This window comes from Hyperolius riggenbachi, chromosome 6 (assembly GCF_040937935.1).
Source record: "Hyperolius riggenbachi isolate aHypRig1 chromosome 6, aHypRig1.pri, whole genome shotgun sequence".
NCBI classification, from domain to species: Eukaryota; Metazoa; Chordata; class Amphibia; order Anura; family Hyperoliidae; genus Hyperolius; species Hyperolius riggenbachi.
The window spans coordinates 86,943,414-86,958,489 of record NC_090651.1 but is presented as its reverse complement, the minus strand read 5'-3'; the positions used below and the strand labels follow the sequence as shown (position 1 = coordinate 86,958,489).

At 46.2% G+C, this 15,076-nt stretch overlaps 1 protein-coding gene across 1 annotated transcript in view; it reads right to left on the bottom strand.

Moving 5' to 3' along the window:
- The window catches only part of PAPPA2 (pappalysin 2), a 478,727-nt gene extending 470,575 nt beyond the window's left edge, over positions 1-8,152 (bottom strand). Inside the window, exon 1 of the mRNA XM_068239634.1 lies at positions 8,047-8,152. The gene's annotated coding sequence lies outside the window, so the exon portion shown is untranslated. The remainder of the gene's footprint in view (positions 1-8,046) is intronic.
- Between the last annotated feature and the right edge of the window lie 6,924 nt (positions 8,153-15,076).

The window sequence follows — 15,076 nt, the reverse complement described above, 5'->3', positions numbered from 1 at the left end:
AGATCTCCATTTTCAGTTCAGGGTACTGCCCTTTGGTATATGCACAGCACCGAGAACATTTACGAAAATTCTGGTAAACGTAATCGCAGCCCTGAGGGAGGAGGGCCTGCGAACGCATCACTACTTAGATGACATCTTGCTAATAGAATCCTCAGAGGACAAGCTCATACAGAGCAGGAAGACCTTACTCGATACCCTACAAGCTCTAGGATGGCTAATAAATTGGAAGAAGAGCAAACTTGTGCCAACACAAACTCTAGTCTTCCTGGGAGCAGAGATAAGCACAGTAGACAACGCAATCAGAATGCCTCAGGAAAAGATAGATTCGACCATCCAGAGAATATCAGAGGCAGACACAGTAGCGATATTGACAGCAAGGCAGTGTATGAGAATAATCGGAACGATGGTGGCAGCTATACCTATGGTCAAATGGGCCAGATGGAACATGAGGAGATCACAGAGAGTTTTTCTGAATCAGTGGACAGGACAGAATTACGAACAGAAGATACGAATCCTACAATGTATGAGAGACGAGTTGGAATGGTGGAAACAAGCAAGCAACCTGCAGGTTCATCACAGAATTCGGGAGCAAACCCCGTTATATATCACGACCGACGCAAGCCTATGGGGATGGGGAGCTCATCTAGGCCACTCATATGTTCAGAACAAATGGAGAACACCCATGAGGGGGACACCTGCCAATATACTGGAGATCCGGGCAGCGTGGAACGCAGTCAGACACTTCGCGGAGGAAGTAAGGGGACAATCGGTCACCCTCAGAATGGACAATACAACGGCTGTGGCCTACGTCAGAAATCAGGGCGGTACTCGCAGTGGAACACTACTGAGGGAAGTAGCACCACTTATGAACTGGGCGCAGGAGAACCTGATATTACTATCAGCTATACACATACCAGGGGCTCAAAACCTGACAGCGGATACCCTGAGTCGAGGTTGGATAGATCACAACGAGTGGTCACTCAACCCTCGCATCTTCAAACTGATCTGCCACAAGTGGGGAAAACCACAAATAGACCTAATGGCAACGCCACAGAACACGAAGTGCCCATTGTTCATAACAAGGTTTCGCTGCAAACAAGCCCAGGCTTGGGATGCAATAACTGCACCATGGAGTTCCACTCTCGCATATGTGTTCCCACCAACACCACTGATTCCCCATCTTCTCAAGCGGATACAGAAGGAGGAGATGACGGTGTTAGCAGTCATTCCTTGGTGGCCACGCAGGCCATGGTTCCCCCTGTTGCAAGAACTGTTAGTAGAACCTCCGTTCAAACTACCGTGTCCCAGAGAGTTGCTCAGCCAAGGGGGGATACTCCACCCACATCCCGAAATTCTCAATTTGACGGCGTGCAAGTTGAGAGGAGGAAACTGGCGGAAATAGGATGCTCTGTCGCGGTTACCGAAACCTTGTTGAGAGCAAGGAAGCTGTCTACAAATAGAACATACCATAGAGTGTGGGACAAATACACATCCTTTATGACACAGAGAAGTATAGATCCAATGGACCCACCAATATCGGTTATATTGGAATTTTTGCAGGTAGGCCTTGACATGGGCCTTGGAGTGAGGACAATAAAGGGCCAAATCTCGGCCATTTCCGCACTAACAGATAAAAGATGGGCAGTCCACCCTTTGGTGTTACAATTTATCAGAGCGGTAACCAAGTTGAGACCACCTAGACGTAACCAATATCCACAGTGGGACTGGCCCACAGTGCTTCTGGGACTGTCAAAAGCACCTTTCATGCCTCTGGAAAGTTGCAACTTAGTAAACCTGACGCTCAAGGTTGTTTTCTTGGTGGCAATTGCTTCTGCACGCCGAGTATCCGAGATCCAGGCTCTTACTATCGATCCGGCGCACCTTCAATTCTTCCCTGACAGAGTGACATTAACACCTAATCTACAGTTTGTTCCAAAAGTCTCATCTGCCTTTCACTTCAACCAAGAGTGGAATTTACCTGTATTTGTTGATGAATCAGCGGCGGAACCAAATTCACTAAACATACCAATACTGCTAAGAAGATATTTAACTGAAACTAAGGGGATACGCAAGACAGACAGGTTATTTGTAATACCCACAGGCTACCGCAGAGGTCAACCTGCGGCGATAAGAACGATCGCTTCATGGCTCGTGAGAACAATTAAAGAGACATATAGAGCAGCAGGGGAGCAACCACCTGAAAACGTAACCGCACATTCTACCAGAGCAATCTCCACCTCATGGGCAGCTCTGGCAGGAGTCTCGTCAGAGACGATATGTAGAGCAGCAAACTGGTCCTCAGCCAACACCTTTATCAACCATTACAGGGTAGATCCGGGAGCATCCTCTACGGCCCAGTTTGGGAGGACAGTACTTTCTTTAACACACCTGGCGACAACAGGGACCTGACTTATGAGTAGAATCTTGTATAAAACATATGTTCAAATGATCTTCTAGTACATGCAAGGTTAATGATGGAATGATTAATAAATTTATTTCTTTTTCTTTAAGCATGACATTCTGACTCCCTCCCATTTTTTTTGTTCTAGTTAAGTTCCGTAGTATGCTGCCATGGATTCTACAGGAAACCGGAAAATTTATACTTACCTACCGGTAATTTTCCTTTCCTGTTGAATCTTCATGGCAGCATACGAGGGACCCACCCTAAATTCAACAGTCTAAATGTAGTACTAGAAACAAAAAGCACTGAGGGTGGGGTGCAGCAAAAATTTATAGTGACTGGTCCTGGCAGGGTTAGTGGGCGGGACTAACCCCCGTAGTATGCTGCCATGAAGATTCAACAGGAAAGGAAAATTACCGGTAGGTAAGTATAAATTTTCCGGTTTCGCAACCTAAAGCGATCTTGGATCCGCAAATTTTGCGTTCTGACTCCTCGGATTCTACATTGTTAGCCGAATCTAAGAGTGAGACAGCGCTTTGGTTTTGCGAATCTGATGCTGAAGCTTCTTTGCCTTGTCCAGAGAAGCTTTCTCTGAACCTGCCCTGTACCATGAATGAAGGCATGATGTCCACTTGCATTGACATTTGCGAGTCTGATTCTGAAGAAAGTATTGACTCTCCACCCAGTACTCTGGATGAGTCAATATTGCCTTGTACAATATCTCCTGCCCTGCCCCTAGAGGCTCGTCTAGGTATTGCTGCTATTTTTACCTGTCTTTCTGCAGTTTTGGAGTTGCAAGCTAGTTTGACTGCTACGCAGAGTTCTGGGTGCAGCGAGATTAAAGTTAGGAAATCAGTGTGTGGTCCAGTGAATATTCCTGTACGTTCCACTCATGATGATGAAATTCAGTCTCAGTTTATGGTGGAACCTTCCCTGGGACATCTGCCCTGTTCTCAAAGTGAAGTTCCAGTTTTGCCCTGTAACATGGATAGTACAGAATCCTTCTTAGACAACTTGAAAAATGATGTTCCTGAGGTCTTGTTTGATGATCTGAAGGTCTCCGAGTTCCTCCCAAAGGGTGCAGAACTTGTAGGAGATGTCTCCTGCCCCCCAGGTCCTTCTGAGGTGTTGCCCACTTCAGTAGGCATTGCTGCCTTGCTGACTACTTTTGCAGCTCTTGTGGAGCTTCATTCATGTGTAGTCAATGATGATATTACAGTTACAGAAAATTCTGAATTTGAGTCCGAGTCTTCTTTTGAAAGACCAGTATCTGTGACCTTTACTCGTGATGATTTTCTGCCCGGTACTGGTTTTGGTCTTGTCGTGTCGGACTCTGAGGTTGGCAGTTCCCCGACATGTCCTGAGGTTTCTCCTGTACTGGTGTACCCCGATGTGCTCTGTGACCCAGACAGCCCAAGTGTGCCTCGGTTACCAGCGTACTCAGATGCTTCCTCAGTGGAGACATGTTCTGATATAGCCTGCCTGCTTGCATGCCCGGAAGTGGTCCCTGAAAGTCCTGATCTTGATGGGTGTCTTACTAATTTTGAGTCTGGAATGATCATAGGTTCCATAGGGGTTCTTGGTGGTTCTCCATGTGAGCCTGGTGAGCGTTCTGGCTTCTTGGGATCTTCAAGGCGTTCTGGGAGATTCCGGGAAAGGTTTTGCTTGGTGCCCTGAATACGATCAGCAATGGCTTTGGTGTTGTAAGGGACACTTCGAACAGGTATTGCGGCAGGTTTGGTATTCTTGGACGCTCCTTGGAAGGTGGTGGGTATTGTCTGGAGGGTGTCGATGGCTTCTTCTCTGGTGTCCACAGTCCTGATGGGTGTTACGCTGAGACTTGTAGTGCTGATGGGCATGTTTCTGTGGCTTCTGCTTCCGATGAGGTCGGTTTCGGATGGACTGACTCTGGAATTGGGCCTTGTCGGGCTGCCCCGACCTTCATGAGTCTTCAGTTAGAGTTTTGTGATGATACCAGTTTTGAGGGATGTCTGGAATCCATCCCTAGAGCGGGGGGTACTGTGATGATCCGCTCAGCTGGCTGCACAGGCAGACAGCTGTTTGTCCATTCCTCTAGTCTGTGGGCTGCAGGTCTCTGGAACAGAGACCTGTCTTTCCATTGCAAGTTTCTGGTCTGTTCTCTTGCTGGGGAATTTGCATACATTCGTTATGCAAATCCCCTACCTGCCTTCTTTGATGACTGGCACTATAAGAGCTTTATGTTTCCCAGAAGGCTTTGCTGGTCATTTCCCTTCCATGCTCTGTTCCTGATGGACACTGCTGGAGTGTCAGCCATTGCTATCTAGTATAGTTAATTCCTGGGGGTTGCTTTAGGCTCCCCTTCTAGCCCAGTCAGGTTGTATTATCTGTATTGCCTGTTCTGTCTTGTCTTGCCTGTTGCCATTGTCCTGCCCCAAAGGTGGTCGACAGGAAATGGTTCTGATCTCTGTTCTTGGAGTATAGCTGGTGCAGCGGTTGCTACCAGCTATCTCTTCTGTTCTGTCTCCTGGGATCGCGCTAGCTACTTTTCGCTAGCGCTGGGGATCCTTCTGTTCTGTCTTCTGGGATCGCGCTAGCTACTTTTCGCTAGCGCTGGGGATCCTTCTGTTCTGCTACTCTGTACCTGGATCACGCTGGCCACTTTTCGCTAGTGCTGTGGATCCTATCTCTCGTTTGTCCCTGTTTTCGTGTGTCTGTCTTGTCCGCTACGCTTGCTGCAGGCTCGGTGAGGTAACCGTTAAGCAAGCGCTCGCGTCCTCTGTTTCATGTTTGTCTGTTAATGGTTAGTTAGGCGTGCTTGTCTCTATTGTGCTTATCACGTGGAGATCGCGCATAACCGCGTGCACTGTTGCGAATGAGTGCGGTGTTCGCGGTTAGCTAGCGTTTATTATTTTCCGTATCTCCTTATTGTATTTGCTGTGCCTTTGCTACCCTCGTATTCTATTCTGATCTGCCTTGTGTCACGTCTGGCGATCGCACCTCTCGCGATCGCGTTCCTATTTCGTATCTGCTGTTGTGTGTGCGCGGTCGCGGGGTGGCGACTGGATTGGCGCACACACATACAACCTATCCCTTTGCTCAATCTCATTCGCAATCGCCTCTCTTGCGATTGCGTTCTGCGCTTCGTACAATTCCTGTCTGGCACTTGTGGAGGTACAGAGGATTGGTTCCTCTGCACTCCCCAGCGCCATTTCCCGACAGGAATTTCCCTCTACAGGTGCGTAGCACCTTTTGCTGGGTGCCTGCAAATATACGCTTGTGGAGGATTTCCGCCGTGTCAGCGCACGCGTTGTGCGCTGATCACGGAGAAAGTTCCACAATCGTTACAATATCCCTAGTAAAATGTATGTTGACAATATTTTATTTAGAAATAAAGGTGCACTTTCTCAGTTTTACATCCATTATTAACTTTTAGCCCATAATTTAATAACAATATGCCCTCTTGACATACATCTAAAAATATTTATTCCCTAAAATCAGTAGGTGTCATTTTACTATTTGGCCACAAGATGTCCTTCCTATTAGCGTACAATAAGTACACAATAGGAAGCAATGTGTTGCTACATTGTAACTAGGGAAGTGACGCAGGCATCAATGGATGCCTGCGATCATGGTGGCCTGCGGGGAGATTAATGAATGAGAACTTTGTTCTCATTCATAAATCTAACGATCAGCGGTGGAAGGCGGTGGAAATCAGCGCGGTAGGAAGTGCGGCAGCTCTATTTTGTTATAAACTGTTCTATATCACCTTGCTTCGACACCATTAACTTCTTACAGTTGCGTCTCACAGACTGTGAGACCACTTGACTCTCACCACAGCAAGCAGGAGATAGACTTTCTCAGGCTTCTTCAAAGTTTAGGTTGTTTATTCAAGAACAGAAATACAGATAGACACAGTTCATCATATCCTAGCCACGCCAATCTTCATGTTGCGTTACAAGCTTCTTGATTAGACTTCCTGCTGAAGTCAATCAGGTACCTTCTTTCTAACCTAAGTTACACTAGACTACCTATGTACAGCATACATTATATCAGATTACAGAAAGGAATTAACATACTTAGAGGTCCCAGTCAGCCTTGCGAGCTAGTGCGAAAGTAAGAAGCCGAGTGCGCTCTGATCGCCCACCTCGGTTTTAATACCGACTAGGAAAGAGTTAAATATGACATCATCTTCACCATCCCCTAAATCAGACCCACTCGTGGTGGACCCACTCGTGGTGTCATCATACACACCTACTCGATTAATAATCAATGAGGCATTTGACATACATGCAGGAATGTGGATATTTACAAAACATGGCTGATGTTTATTGTTCTAGTGGCGGTACATGCCCCGGTCAGTGAGACCTGCGGCCTGGTCCATAGAACAGCTTCTTGGTATGTTCTAGTTCTGCTGACAGAACTGCAGATTTTCTCTCTAAGAGAAAATCCCCTTAAAGGGCAGGTCTGCTCATCAAGCCTTTTTGACTAACTCAGTCCAAATAACTGAGGCCTACTTAAATTATAACATATTTCAGAATGAACACTGTTTTTGAAATAAAACAGTGATCGTTCTCGGCTGACATGTGCGGATTGGCTCAGGGAACTTTTCTCCCCTGCAGCCAATCCCCCCTGTTCCCGGTAACATCGTGATCATGGGCATCTGCCCACACAATCTCCCGCATAGCACAGCAAAGTGCAGGGACGTGACAAGCGTGTCCCTGCGGCGGTAGCAGTTGCTGCTGCGGACATGAGACTCACATCCAAGTGGCAGAAATGTTTAAAGAGCTTCTCTGAGCTACTGGGTCGAATACAGTCCTGTTTTCTGAAGCACTTAAAGAGGAACTCCAGTGAAAATAATGTAGTTAAAAAAGTGCTTAATTTTTTACCATAATTATGTATAAATGATTTAGTCAGTGTTTGCTCATTGTAAAATCTTTCCTCTCCCAGATTCACTTTCTGACATTTATTACATGGTGACATTGTTACTGTGGGCAGGTTAGGTAGCTGCTCCTAGCTGTTTTGGCTGTTAGAGACAGCTGTAAACAGCTAATTCCTGTCAGTGAACATTGTTACATTGTGGCAGTTTGCCCAGAGTACCGCGGTACTCAGAGCTTCTTGTGGGAGGGGTTTCAGCACAAAATCAGTCATACAGCGCCCCCTGATGGTCTGTTTGTGAAAAGCATTATATTTCTCATGTAAAAGGGGGTATCAGCTACTGATTGGGATAAAGTTCAATTCTAGGTTGGAGTTTCTCTTTAAACAGCCAAGAAACAGTGAGAGACAGGTTGAGATAAGGTTTTACTGCAAGAGCGTTTAAAGGGTCATTATTTCTGCTTCGTTTCATAACTTAAAATACAGAGTGTGATTTCTAAAGTGTGAATATGACAGAATGATGCAATGCTACAAAAAAAACTATATTACTGAAAATAAAAATAAGACTCTTTTCTTTGCTACTAATGTCCTATTTATTATCTGTACTACAAATACAATTCAGGTTTGTTTGTTTTTTTGCTTCAGGTTTGTTTTAAGTCTGATCATCTGTATTGCAGACTGAAGTGCTTGGTTAGGAGGAATGGGAAGATGCAGGAGCATATTGTTAGATGGTATATACAGGAAGGTACTTGCTGCCATACACAGATCCAGGCCTGTACTGTAACTCTTACCTTCACCTTCTCTGCTGTTTTCTACATTCATCCACCCATTGTAGACATACAGTATACTGTCATGATTTATTTTTCCTTCTTTACTGCTGGCTCTTCTTCTGATAGCACATTTTATCCACGTGCTGCCCTGTGCTTGTCTATATTTCAGCTTTTACATTTTTGCCTTCTGAACACCTCTCTCTTCTCCTCGTCTTGCCTTTCCTTTCGCTCTCATACCTCTTCCTCTCCTCTCTGTCTTCTTTAGACTTTTTCCCCCCTCACTTCTCACCCTGTATTCCTTACCCTGTACCCCCCCCCCCCCCCCCTCATTGTTTTTCCCTTTTTTTCTCTCCCCCTCTGAAGTACTATCTGTGCTGATCAGAGCAAGTCATTTCTGCCAGCAAGTGCTAGGGGCCCATTGCAGGGTACTGGCTCAAAATCTTCCACTAGCACAGGCTGAACAGAGTCGAGGATTCCTGGCCATGGGGAATGATCTGAATAGGATTTTAATAGAGGAGGGGGGTATGGGCAGAAGAGATTCTAGGCATAAGGAAACGTAAGCTTAAGCCTATGGTCTAATGTTCCAAAGAGACCTCAGTTCACTTGATCGGGGCTGTAATTGGCCCCGTGCAGTGCACAAACACACACACACACACACACACACACACACACACACTAACACCTATCCTTTAACTTATTCTGTGCCAGTGCGGCCGTCAGTTACTTTCTAGACCTATGAACCCGCAGACGTTAGTGGCTGTGTAGGAGTGCTGGGTTGGCTGTGACATTGCGATACATTTCTGCCTTGTATTGGCTGGAGTCACCTCTCATTGTGGTGAAGTGGAAGCAGCCAGTGTGTAATGCAGTACGGTGAATAGACTTGGCTGCAGGCTGTGCAGAGTTTGCAGTACTGGACAAGGGAGTTTCTGAGCTGAGTGAGAATTGTAATGATGCAGAAAGTTAACCGGGTCAGAAAAGAAGCACTTTTAGCACAAGTGATTCCTGATTCAGACACTTGCTTGGCTTCAGGGCAATAGAGGGTAGGGGGGATCAGGTAGGGGTAAGCTACTGCTGTCAGGTACTCATATTGGTATTTATAAAAGAAGTATGCGCTCACAGCTATAATGATATCAGCACAAACTGGTTTTCCTCCTCTTATATACAATTAAATTCAATTCTCAAGAGGTAGCGCTCACAGTTTGCATATACTATCCACTTAAATCCAGTCCATAAAACTACATCTAGTATATTATATCCTAAAAAATGCCAATTGCACTCGCGGCATAGAGAGTTCAGCAACGGCCAGTGTGAACCAGTCCTCTCAATTCCACTTGCACCACTATTCCAACAAACAGCAATCCTTCCTTTTCCTTAGGTAGTTCAATGGTCACTTCCCTCCTATATGAACAGGCCATCTCCTAACCCGTTTGTGGTTCACTCACCGCAATTTCTGACCCAATATTGACTCATATTGGTATGTTTAGGGGATAAGTTACTGAACCTGCTACTTAACTCTTTTGCACATATGCATGCTGTACATTAATACACTCGTGTTTGATTCTTGAGGCTAGTGCGGGCTACAGAGCTTGCAGTTCTCTGGCAGCATGGCTGTCCTTTGCTCAGGGCCAGGGGGCCACCTAGTCAGGGGCACCAGCAGGGTCCAACCCCGCCCCCATCTCTCACCTCTCTGTGCCCAGGGACAAAAGCTATCTACCAGCTGCTTATCCAGTGTTCTGTCTAAATGGCCTCATGTGACCCACCGGTATGTACTGGCATGTCACACAAGGAGCAATGCTGCTGTAGCGGTAGAGGGGATTCTGGATACATGGCTGATAGAGCAGGATGCCGAAAGGTAAGTATCCTCTCATGCCTCCACTCACGACTTTGCATGGGGAAGGGGGGGGGGGAGGGTTATCTGATACTTATACTTGGGAAAACTATTTAATACTGGTGAAAGGGCACATCTGCTGCCTATGCTGTGGGGAAAGGGGCCACATAATACTGGTGGCATAGCTGGCTACCTATGCTAAAGGGGGCACATATGCTCCATATACTGGGAGCCTACCTAATGCTGGGGGATATCAGTCGCCTATACAGGAGAAGTAATTGATGGGAGCACATTTGGATACCTTTACTGGGGTGTATTTAATACCGAGGCACATCTGGCTTCCTACACAGAGGGGGGGGGGATATCTGGCTTCCTATACTGGAGGGCCTACCTAATGCTGGAGCACAACTGGTTAACTCGCCTATACAGAGAGGGGGCACATCTGCTACCTATACTGAGGGGGCTACCTAATGCTACAGTATAGGGGGCAGACACATCTGGTGAACTATACTGGGTGGGACTACCAAATTTTGGGGCCTAATTTGGCTACCAAATACTATTGGGGCTACATCTGACTATCTAGTAATAAAATCTAGGTGTATACCTGGCTCAACCAGTGAAAGTATGAATAAACGGTATCTCAGGTCTGTGAAGTACCTGCACATTAGCCGGTGCCTAGTCTCAGCTGGACTGCCTGTACAGCGCATAGAACATCAATAGTAGAAAAGAGACGGCACACCACTGGCTCTGCAAACTTTGCTGTGTATTGGCGAACAAACACTACATGTTACGGATCATCGATCCTTCATCAGGTGTATAACAACAGTGAAATGAGTACAACCTCATATAAATACACAATCAGGTTTGAGCCACCACACCCTTATCAGCTCCACCCACCAAACCATTTGACCCCCTGATCCCAAGTACATAGTTTCATTATAATTAAGTCCCATTAAAACAACCTGGTCATATGGCACTCCATATTGGCTACCAAAAATTCTGAATAAGTGCAGCATAGACGTCATGGTGCTAACCATTGAACGACTGCAGGTTCACCTTATCAAGCTCAGAGGTGAGATCAGTAACGCAGATGACAAACTAAAAAACAGCACTAACCTGGAGGAATACAATGAGATGTTGCTGGAGATTGAGGATAGTATAAACGCAGAAAAACGCACGCTGGCCGCAAGGAAACAGATGAAGTTGAAACGCGATGCCGATGACTATAGTGCAGATCGCGTTTACTCCTGGAAAGATGAGAGGAGGAGAGTGCGCGGCGGGGCCCCCACCGCGAGAGGAGTATCCGGAGGTGAAGCTGAGGGGAACCAACACATTGGTTCCGGGAAGGCAGCGTATCCGGGCGGACGGGGCAGAGCTGACGCACTTCCGGTTTCCGGACAGAGATACGGACAGAGATACGGAGGTCGCCGCAGAGGAACCCGGAGTAGAGGCAAGCCGCGAGGCGGTAGAGAGAGAGGTCGGCCAAGCCGGTACGAAAGGGGATGGGACACTGCAGAGTCTATGACTGATGACTCCGACCAGCAGGATTTTCGAGAGGCCCGCGCTCCCATTACAGGGGGCGCGTCAGAAGATGCAGGGCAAAGAGGAGCCAGTTCAGCCCCCAGCAGATCGAACGCATGCCAGCAGAGGGACTATTACCAGCTGAGGAAAAGAACCTAGGCCAGGTGAGCAACATCATAAACATTTCCTCTTATAATCTTGACCCAATGGAACTATCTGTTTTGGAGAAAGGATTGGGGTTTGTGCCCACCCATCTTGACAACATGTTTGAGTGGGAAGTGGACTGGTTCAGATTTATACGGAGGCTAAAATTGAAGGCCTTTTTCAAAGACAGTTTGCCTGAGAGTGGGACTGACAATAGATTGTCTAGGTACACGCAGCGGTCTGATTGGTCCCCTGATGAGGAATTTCCAGCCATTCAAAACTTTGAAAAAGCGGTCAGACAGGAAATCATTAGGAACTGGGACAGTAGCAGATACATCCATCCCAATTTAACTGCAACCCAGAATGCAGCTTTAAAGCGGCTAGCTGATAATGCTGACATTATAATCACTAAGGCAGATAAAGGGGGGGCAACTGTGATACAGGATGTTAGTAGCTATCTTAGAGAGGGCTTCAAACAGGTGCAGAATGAATTACATTACATTAAATGTGACGAGGACCCTACTGTGATTGTAAAAGGAAAGGTGGATCGGTTATTGTCTGCAGCAGTGGAGGATGAGGTGATTGATACAAAGCTGGCCAAGAGCTTGACAGTTGAACATCCCAGTATACCTTTGTTATATCTATTACCGAAGGTCCACAAGCAGCTTACTGACCCCCCTGGGCGCCCAATTGTGTCCAGTAGGGGGTCAGTATTGTACCCGTTGGCAGGTTTTTTGGATATGCATTTACAAAGGGTTGTTAATTCATTTCCTCATTGCCTAAAAGACACCACGGATTTATTGGTGAGGCTGGAGGCATTGAATGAGGTACCAAGTGATATCATAGTTTGCAGTCTTGACATCCAAAGCCTCTTCACAGCAATACCTCAGGAAGAGGCTATTGCTGTCATTGCAGATAAGCTACTAGAAACCAGTCTCCCTAATGGGATGGTATATTTCTTGTTAGATTGTTTGGAACTCATTCTCAAGTCTAATTATTTCAGGTTCCACAATGATTTTTACATACAGCGTCAAGGGGCAAGCATGGGATCTCCGGCTGCTCCCTCTATTGCTAATATATTCGTTGAATCATTGGAGCGCACTATGTTTTTGTGTAATCCAAAGTTTAATGGATATATTTATCAGTATTTCCGGTTTGTCGATGATGTATTACTTCTGTGGAGGGGTCCAGAGGAGTTGCTCCATGAGATGGTGAATGAAGCTAACGCAATGCACTCGACGATTAAGTTTTCCCTGGAAGTATCCAGGGATGTTATAAATTTTTTGGATGTGTCCCTTGGTGTTGCTGACGGTCGGTTTGCCACCAAGTTGTTTCGGAAACCTACAGACCGCAACAATCTATTGCGGTCTGATAGCCACCACCCAAGACATGTGGTCAAAGCCATACCAAGGGGGCAATTCCTCAGGGCCAGACGCATATGCACCAGAGAGGAGGATTACGTGAAGGCTGGTCAAGAATTGACCGCCAAGTTCACACGGAAGGGCTACAACGCACACCATCTCGCAGCAGTCAATGATGAAGTAAAGGCAATTAGTAGGTCTACCCTGTTAACCAGCAAAACCCATAGGGGGCAACAGAAAGGGGTCCCTTTTGTTATGAATTTGGGCAAAAACACAGAGCTCATCAAAAAAACAGTACGGAGATTTTGGCCTATGTTAAGAAATGACAGGGAGTTAGGGTCATTATTTGGTGAGGAGCCTCTCTTCTCTACAAGAAGAGGTAGGACTGTTTATGACAGGGTGAGACGCACAGACACTTCCCCCAGTATTGTAAACACAACCACAGGGAGGGCGGGGACTTACCCTTGCCTCAATTGCAATGTATGCAGTGGCATCATCAGGGGGGAGAAGATTGGTCACCCACACACGGGTCAAGAGGTTCCCATTAAAGGCAGGCACTATTGCTCCACTACATGGGTGGTATACGGGCTGAAGTGCCCGTGTGGCCTCATGTATGTGGGAGAGACCACTAGAGCTGTCAGGACCCGCATACAAGAACACAAAAGGGCCATCACTAGGTATGCTGAGGGTGAACGAAAAAGTTACGATACCTCAGTGGCTAGACACTTTTTTTCTGCGGGTCATAATGCTGCGCAACTGAGGTGGTGTGTGTTGGAGGCTATCGCTACCTCCAAAAGAGGAGGAAATCAAGAGAAATTATTAAAACAACGTGAATCAAGGTGGATCCATAATTTGGATGTAGTGACTCCTAGAGGCATGAATGAAAGGCTGCCTCTAAAATGTTTCTTGTAACTTACTTATACCAATAGTTGGTCACAAAGTGCCATATAGGATGCGTTTCGTAGATAATAGGCCTGTTATTTATAACCCCATGTTTTTTCACAGGTGGTTCTGTGGCAGTCCTCGAGGGGAAGTGCCAGAAAGTACGGTCAGTCTTGATGGACATTTTTTTGGTAGCCAATATGGAGTGCCATATGACCAGGTTGTTTTAATGGGACTTAATTATAATGAAACTATGTACTTGGGATCAGGGGGTCAAATGGTTTGGTGGGTGGAGCTGATAAGGGTGTGGTGGCTCAAACCTGATTGTGTATTTATATGAGGTTGTACTCATTTCACTGTTGTTATACACCTGATGAAGGATCGATGATCCGTAACATGTAGTGTTTGTTCGCCAATACACAGCAAAGTTTGCAGAGCCAGTGGTGTGCCGTCTCTTTTCTACTATTGGTGTATACCTGGCTACCTGCTGCTATCGTGAACACTGTGTTCAGTGTTGAAGGAGCAGCGCTTGTGAACTTAGTTGGCAGCTGAATTTGGGAGGGGGGGGGGGAGCTACTAGATAGCTGCACTTGCATCACTTGTTAGTGGAAACAGGCCCTAAGGCCTGGTCTGGCAGATGTTACCTGGGGACGTCATGCAGAGTGAAATGCTCTGTTTTGTTCAAAACAAGGCAGAGTTTGGTGTACATTCTAGGCCTTCACAATTGGTATTAGCATGAGGTCACTTGTGAGCTCTCTTTTATACCCCTGCACACACGACTTTTAACCTGAGTTCCTTGGACAGTGATTTTTAGCTTTCACATCCAGGTGACATTAAAAACTGAAAAAGACAGTGGTTATATGATCATGCTCCTATCATATCAGACTTTGCAGGCTGCAAGCTTGTTGCAGGTGTGTAATTGAGAAGCAGCTGGAGCTAAAAAAAAAAAAAAAGTCACAACAAACAAGAGAATTCACATTTTTGGGAAATGAAGTTATATATGAAAGTACTTACATTTTGTTTATTTTAGGGTTCCCTTTAATGGTTTTCCAAGTCCATCCACAAATTGGCCAATAGCCCCCCAAAGCCCGGACCTTTGTGGCCGTTCCGGAAATCCAGCCCTGGACTTGTCAGCATTTTAATACACTGGACACGCAAGCCTATTGAGTCATGTATATTGACACTGTGGACATACAGGTCCATTCAATCATATTGAATGGGTCCTCACTACACTGCACAGTGCTTCACATACAGTAGTAGAAGTGGGAGTTGAACGGAATCAGCACACATCGTTGGTTTCCACTCTATATCCCAA